Genomic DNA, 8,867 nt, shown 5'->3' on the forward strand with positions numbered 1-8,867 from the left:
AAGAAAAAAAAGAAAGAAAGAAAGAAAGAAAGAAGAGGAGAATTAAAAGAAGAAAAAATAGAGAATCAGAGATGGAATGGGAGAAGAGGAGAATGTTGTACCTACTAATGTTACGAAACACAAGTTAGTTCAAAGGCCACTTCATATGTGCCTTTCTATAATTGGAGAGGTTTATTTTATCCTTTGCTCTTAGATGTATATAGTATTTGGGATTGCTTTTTAGATTTTGTTGAAACAATACTTCTAGATTTATGCCCAAGGTGCAATTCCAATATGAAAAAGTCAAGATCAAGTACAATCTTAGCGAATGGAATGTTTTGTGTGCTGAGCAAAGAAATGAAAAAAAAAAAAACAAAAAACAAAAAACAAAAAACTAGACTATTCTAAGGAAAATCTTTTGATGGGGCATCTTATCACTTTTTGTAAGTTTTTAATTATTTTTTCATAGCAATGACAGCAGTGATAGTAATAGTAGTAAATTACTTTACCATTAAGACTGAGTGAAATATATTAGGTATTGTAGTTGATGGAAAAAAAATAATGATGTTTCTACATAAGAAGTAAGGTTGTATGTATAGAAATAGAATAATTTTCTCTAATTCCCTGGTTTCTTCTGTTTGACCATGTAGAGACTTTAAAAGTACAATAGCAAGAAAAGTACAACAGCATCTCTTTAAAAATTAGTTGTTTCTAGATGTAATTTACATACAAAAATGGGGCATAACAGTTCTAAAGTAACCTATAAACCTAATTTTATAAGTTAAAAACTTAAAACCTTATAGGTTATAAAACCTCTAGTCCCCCCTTTACATTGTCAACCTGCCTATGTTTGGCAAATTTTCATGGTAACAGCTATGCTATTTAACGGCTAGTTTATCTTGTTAATATGGTGATTGAATATCTCTCATGTGGTTTAAATTGAATTAAAAAAACTGGCAAATGATTAGTTATGTAGGATACAGTTATATGGGATTTTTTTTTGTGTTTTTTTTTGGGGGGGGTCACACCCAGCAGTGTTCAGGGGTTACTCCTGGCTCCATGCTCAGAAATTGCTCCTGGCAGGCATGGAGGACCATATGGAACGCCGGGATTCGAACCAATGACCTTCTGCATGAAAGGCAAACGCCTTATCTCCATGCTATCTCTCCGGCCCCTTATATAGGATTTTTATAATAGTTTTACAAAGTACTGTTTCTTCATAAGTTGTAAATATAGTTCTTGCTGAAATTGAGAGTTTAATTCAGAAAAGTACATGATAACTGCTTCCCTCCCTGTAAAGGTTGGGTTCCAAATGGCAGTCCAGCATTAGGCATGTTTTCTCTCCTTTGAGAGAGAGGAGTGTCAGGACATAGATAGACTTTGCAGAAAGTGTCAAAATTGCTGATATGAAAACATGAGTCTTAGAGCAAAAAAAATAAAACAGTGGGCAAAGCACTTGCCTTGCACATGGTAGATCCACATTCAATTCTGGGCATCCCATCTGGTCTCCAGACATCTCCAGGAGAGATTCCTTTTCTCAGAGTGAGGATTAAACTTTGAGCATTTAGCCATGTGTGGCCTTAAACCCCCCCCCCCCAAAAAAAATACAATAAAAATAAAATAAAATAAAAACCAGGGTCTAGTGATCATTAAAGAGGACTAAGAAGTAGTTGAAAGGATTCCTAAATTGGTTATAAAACTGGTTATTTAAAGTAGTGGGGCCAGAGTGATAGCATAGTAGTAGGGCATTTGTCTTGCACATTGCCAACCCAAGACAGACCCAGAGATTTTTGAGAGCAGAGCCAGCAGAAATCCCTGAGTGCTATACACAAAAAAAAAGTCAAAGCACTACTTGTGAATATTGAATATTTGGATATGTGTATTGTTTTGATGTGTCTAAAAGGGATATTCCCATCAAGTCTTCTCTAATAATAACCGATAGGGATTATTTCCTTGATGATTTCCTGCCTCTAGGACCAGCCAATGATTTTTACAACTGTTTTTGTTGATTAGAGCCCAGTGCTTTTTAGTAAGAGTTCCAAATTCCTCCAAAGTATTTCAAGAATAGTACTTCAAAGTATTTCACCTGGCAAAAGGCAAGGAAAAATCCCTAATCCATTGTACTACCTTTCTGTCCCTGTTTTTACTTTTAATATATATTATAATATAATGCATATCTACACTTCTGTAGTATTCTATTCAAAGTTTATTGGTCTGTGAAACACTTTTTTCAAAGAAGTATTTATCAAAATTAAACGATAAATACTGCTAAATAGAATATGCAAAATACTTAAAAAGGTTAACCCTGCAAAATCTAAAAACCCTATTAAAAATGAGGAGAAGAAATTAATAGTAACCTCTCTGAGTAAGATCAACAGATGGCCAAAATACCACAAAATACACATAAAAAATGCTCATCATACCTTATTGTTAGAAAAGTATAAATTGAGACAACAATTATCTTACCCTAGTGATGATGGTACATATCAAAAATATTGGGAACAATTTGTGTTAGTGGAGTGCTCATTCATTGCTGGTAAGAATGCTGTCTAGTCCAACCCCTATGGAAAACAGTATGGAGAATCTCAGTAAACTGAGAATTAACCTTTCACATGACCCAGCAAACCTGCTTTAGGGTATCTATCCCCAGAACAACACCAACAATAAAAAAAATACTCATCCAAAAGTATGTATACACACCACTGTTCACTCAGTACAATATCTAAGAGTCAATGTAGATCTATGTTTGAATCAACCTAGATGTCCAAAAACAGATGGATGGATCAGGAAGATGTGGTACATATGCACACAAAAAAATCTACATAGCTATATGTAATGGTGCAATTATGCAATTCTTGCAGCATAGATGTTGGAACTAGAAAATATTATCTTATATGTAGTAAACCAGAAGAAGGCTAAATACAAGATGATATCACTTATATGTGGTAGTTAGAATAACTGCATGAAGAAATGCAATTACTCTTGGGTGTTCTTAAGAACGCCTAGAACCCAGAATGCAATAAGAAGGAAAGAAATTGATTTGGAGAGGAGATAAACACTTATAAAATAATGGGAGTTAGGGGCTAAAGAGTCTAGGGTGAATTGCTAGTGTTATGAAAAACACAACTAAACATTCAAGCCAGAGTCAAAAACAGTGAAATAATGAGACCCAAACTTTAACAACCAAACTTTAGAAGGTGCCTATTATGAAGACAGACTGGGGCAGGGTTTGGCAGCATGAGATGGACTCTGGGAGGTTGACATTGGTGGTGAGATTAATCTGAAATATTGTATTTCTAAAACTCAACTATGATTAACTTTGAAAATCACAATGGTTTAAATAAAAAATTAAAAAAAATAAATTATAAGGTCTGATTAACATGTTCCAGAACTAAAAAATACTCATGTTACATAAATATGTAGCTTAATTTATGTAACTCATAATTTATATAATTCATAATTTTGTCACTCATATATTAATATGTAACTCATATGTTATATCTTTTGATCTTTGGCATTTGCTGCTTTTAGAGATCCCTCAACTACCTGGCATTTGTTTCCTCTAGATTTTCTTCTCAATCCCCCCACCAGTTAAAGAACCCTAAGACCTACATTTTTCTAAAATTCAGTGACTGACAGAGCCTTAGTCTCATATATCTAGAGTGATGAATTGACTTTCAACCACTGAGGTAGCTGCGATCATGAAAAGGCAGGGGATATGAAATCAATTACAAACTTGGCTTGACTCCTGTCTCTGCCACACTTCCTGCCAGTAGGACCTGCATCATGGCGCTTTAACGCCCTCACTCCCTTGCCCAATCATGTAAGAAAAGAAAAAAGGAACATAAATATTTCCATCTGTGTTATCAGGAATCGCTCTCCCATAGCCCAGGACTACAGATGGCTCTTATAAACCTGTATAAAAGATAGAAAAGTGGTGGCGGTGCAGGCAGGTGGGTGAATGAGAAAAAAAGTGAAAAGAGAACTTGAGATGTAGATAAAGAGCTGTGGAAAATATTTAGAAATCATATAGGAGGGCAGGGATCCTTTATGTGATGGTAGAAAAGAGTATTTTGACTTTAACAATGTGTCCATCAGATTGCAGTTCAGATGAGGACCCTGGCTAATGTAAGCTTGACTATGAGAAAAAATATTTCAAGGTTTTCTAAAAGCTCCAGTACTGTCACACTTATCTAGGCCACCGCCTTCCTACAAAAACCATGGCAACAAATCTAACAAAACGCATTGGAGAAGAGGTTTCTGATGCTTATCCAGAGGGTTGTGAATGTGTTCTTAGATCCTGCCTGATCTAAAGTACCAACAAGAATATGCAGGCTTGTGATTTAAAGATACAAAGTTACCTGACTTTAATATTATTTTTTGACAGTAGGAACGTACATTTTTTTCTCAGAACAATAATCTTGTTCACAAATGGGCTGTGTAACTGGCCCCAAGCAAAGACGCATGAAGGTATTTTAAGTAATTAGGGGAATTGAATAACAAAGGTGTGTGTGTAGAAACAAATCCATAGATGGAAATCAGTCGGGACCTATTGTGTTTCAAAGGAGAATTTTAGCCAATGTGGATGGGGTCTGGGCTCAAATTCAAATTCTTTTTGTCCTTTTATATTTTAATTCAGTCAGAATACTAGGCTGAATTTTAAGTGACATTATTTAACATTTGCAACTTTAACTTATTAATATGCTTTAAAGTAAAAATTAAGACAAAGATTGTACCAGCCTGGTATACCACAAAGAAGAGATTAATACTGGCCCTTCTCTAAACCCAGACAGTGAACTCCAGTTGTTAAAGCAGCTATCTGTTATTTCATTGCGTAAACATATATGAAGCTTTAAATACTTTCCACTTAAAATAAATTCTAACAGTGGCCAAAGCAACAGTAGTGGGTAGGACATTTGCCTTGCATATGGCTAACCCAGGTTTGATTCCCAGCATTCCACATGGACCTTTGAGCTTGGCAGGAGTGATTTCTGAGTGCAGAGCCAAGAGTAACTCTGAGCACCATCACCACCTGGCACTTCCAAAATAAATAAAATAAAAAATTCAAATAAACTATGAGTGGTATGTTTATAGGATTATATACAAATAAAATTAACTCTGTTATAATGCTTTTATTCTCTTTCCTTCAACTTCACCCTTGAAAACGGTCCAGCAAGCAATCTAACACCCCATCAAGGACCATAGGAAAATAGGCCCATGGTGCTAAATGCTATTGGTTCTATCTATCCCAAAATATATGGAATTGGGGTTGAAGAGATAGCATGGAAGGAGGGCTATTTGCCTTGCATGCAGTAGGATGGTAGTTCAAATCCTGGCATCCCATATATTCCCTGAGCCTGCCAGGAGAGATTTCTGAGCACAGAGACAGGAGTAACCCATGAACACTGCTGGGTGTGACCCAAAAATCCAATATATGCACATATGGAATGTATATATTTTTCATCCACATTTTCATGAACACATCAACTGGGAAATTTACAGATTCTATTCTTTAACAATATATTGATAAAGTACAGATACTCCCATGGGGAAACTCAGCATGTCTTGTCCAAGACATATCAAGTGCCTATACAAAACAGTACTAACTACTCCTTCCTTGGCTTCTCCCTAATTTGCTCATAGTCTGTGAGGTAATTTATTGGGAAGGGGATAATGGGGAATATAAGAAGGTAGATTTCATTTAGAGCAGCCCTCTGTGATGATGCATTTGCACCTTAACAATGTGTATTGCTCTGCCTTATTGCTCAGAGCCAGGAGGCTGGAGGAAAGCTCTGTGTGGTGTGGGAAGCATTATAGACAAACCTACCCAAACCCTAACTATTGAGCATGGAAATTTATGTATTACTTTTCAGCGTGCCAACTTCTTATCTACCCTGGAGAATTTCCTTTTGAAAGCAGACAAATAGACTTAATAGAGTCTGGAAAGAGTCTGTTCTACAAGCATGATGTTCCCTTTTAGTCTAATGATACAAAAATTTCCTCTTCTTGATAGAGTCATATTTTAGTGGTGGAGATTCAGCTAATTTCCTGAATCAATATTACCACAAAGTTACTCAGGTAACCAGGCTATAATGATCATATCTATTTCCTTATTGTTATGTGAGGGAACAAAATAAGAACTGAGTTGAAATGTTTCTTATCTCTAATTACAGACCAGTATAAATGTATTAATTCTACCAGTTTAATCTGAAACTCTACTTGAGTCATTTAATGATTTTGCAACTTTGATTCCTAATCCACAAAATAAGAATTTAAAAAATCTGATTGGTAAGCTTTTTATCTGCCTTAAACACAAATCTGTTTTAAAATATATATTATACTATAAGTAAGTCTTATTATTTATTATTGGATTTTGCTTGAATTTTTTTATTATTCCTTATAGTAAACTATATGTTGAGAGTGACCATATAAATGAAGAAAACTCAACATTTAGAGGTGCTAAACAATTTATTTGAAGTTATATGACTAGAAAGTAGCCAATCTTGACTCCAATGATTTTTTTTGTCTTCAATACAATGGTGATTGATGGTGGAAAGTTGGTGGATGATGTGGTATTGAAATGTTGTATTCACAAAAATCAACTAATTAAAGCAACATAAATCAAAGAACTTAAAATTTAAAAAATCTATATTCTTAGTTCCTATACTCTAACATCTCTTTCTTTCAAATAGAATGATAACATTCTCTTTGTAAGTCTTCTGACTGCATCAAATGCATAAACATTTCCTGTGGGCAGAGCAAAAAGTCATGATGGAGCAAACACAGGCATGTTTTCAACTGTATTAATTAAGTCCTATGGAGCATCCACAGAGAGAAAAACAACTCTTGAGGCCATGAATACAATAAAAACACCACAAGCCATGGACAGGTAGATAGGTAGGAAGTTAGTTAAATAGAAATGGAGAGATAGATCCATAAAGATACCCACATCTATCACTTGTAGAAAAAAAACAACTCAGAAAATGCTTAAGATTATGTATGCAAATGAACAAACAACCTTTACAAAATATATTTAGGAAAGTGAGAATAGAAAAGGGGTTAAGAAAGCACTTGCCTTGCAAATGGCCAATCTTGGTTTAGTGACAGACACTTAGTATAATCCCCTGAGTACCTGAGTAATCTCTGAGCACAGAATCAGGAGTAAGCCTCAAACAGTCAGGTGTAGAACCAAAACAAACAAATATAAAATAAAATAAAAGTCAAATTATATTTTCCTTATGATCTTATGTTCAGAATAGGAAGAATGGTGCCGGAGTGATAGCATAGTGGGTAGGGCATAAGTTACCACCTAGGCGACACTCAGGGTTTATTTCTAACTCAGCATTCAATGATCACTCCTAGGGGGACTTAGGGAACCCTCTGGGGTAGAGGAATGAATCAAATTCTGAGTCAACTACAAACAATTCAATTGTCCTACCTGTGGTGCCGTCTCTTCAGTCCCCTGTATAAATATTTTTGAAAGAACAAATTAATCACACATCTCTAATTCTCCATGACAATGGAAGACACATGGCTACACAGAATGGTTTGATTCCAGTATTGCTGAATCAACATAAATTTGTTTCAGAATTTAAAATTCTCTAAGTAATTAGTTGATGCAGAAAATCAGTGAATTGACTACTTTGTACATAAGGCTCTATTTTCCACTTAGGCAGCTCATTCTAAGAAGAAATGCCCAATTAATAAGAGAAGGCTTTGTCCAGTTGAGCATGCCAAGAAGTGGCTGCTATTATAGTAGTCAAATATTTGCAAAGCCATACTACTTCAGCCTACAGGACTCAGCAATGTTTTTGTTTTTTTTTTTCTGTTTCTCTGACTAAGAATGAAGGTTCATTTATTTTCTTTCCTATAAATTGAACTGACTTTATTATTTGTCCTGAGTATAAATCATGGGAGATCTAGTGGTATGAAAGTTTCTAAATTTAATTTTCTAATGTGCTAAGGTCTTAGCACATTGCCACCACCCTGTGAAGAATTCCATCTCTGCAGTTGGCTACGGTGTCTACCAATACCACAAGATCTGAAAACAAGGCTATGTTGGATTTCTAGCCCAGATAATACCAAATGACAGTTTCCATGTGAATTGCTCAAATAAAATTAACAGAAATACTGAAATATAAGTTTTATTTTATGACCCTGATTTGGAGGCTAACTTATTAGGAAGAAATCATAGGTTTTTTATTTTAGTTGGCTTTATTTTTCTGTATCTGACCAAGAAGCTAAAAGTAGGGTGCCAAATGAATACCAAAACTTTTATTCATATCTTGGCTACTTAATTTAAATCATACTGTTTAAAAAACTCATGGTAGTGCCCGGAGAGATAGCACAGCGGTGTTTGCCTTGCAAGCAGCTGATCCAGGACCAAAGGTGGTTGGTTCAAATCCCGGTGTCCCATATGGTCCCCCGTGCCTGCCAGGAGCTATTTCTGAGCAGACAGCCAGGAGTAACCCCTGAGCACCGCTGGGTGTGACCCAAAACAAACAAACAAACAAACAAAAAAAAACTCATGGTAATAATTGCAAGTATTTGTGGCACTATTTAATAGAAAGCATCTAGGTTTGCATTTAAGTACGATGCAATTAGCTATTTAAATAGCTATTCTCTCAGGGTCTCGGATTAATTATCTGTCAAAAAGAGCAATAATATGTATATTTCAGGTAGAGCTATGAATGTCACTCTATACAATTTGCATAACCACTGTTATGGGTTCCTGTAAAAATTCAATGAGATTGTTTTGTGCAAAACATTTTAAAGCATGATACTTTAAGAGTATAAATTATGTATACAAAGCATATGACGAAGTTCAATTGGTCTCTTACTGAATTTTAAGCAGTGTGTGTGTGTGTGTGTGGGTGTGTGGGTGTGTG

This window comes from Suncus etruscus, chromosome 6 (assembly GCF_024139225.1).
Source record: "Suncus etruscus isolate mSunEtr1 chromosome 6, mSunEtr1.pri.cur, whole genome shotgun sequence".
Taxonomy (NCBI): Eukaryota; Metazoa; Chordata; class Mammalia; order Eulipotyphla; family Soricidae; genus Suncus; species Suncus etruscus.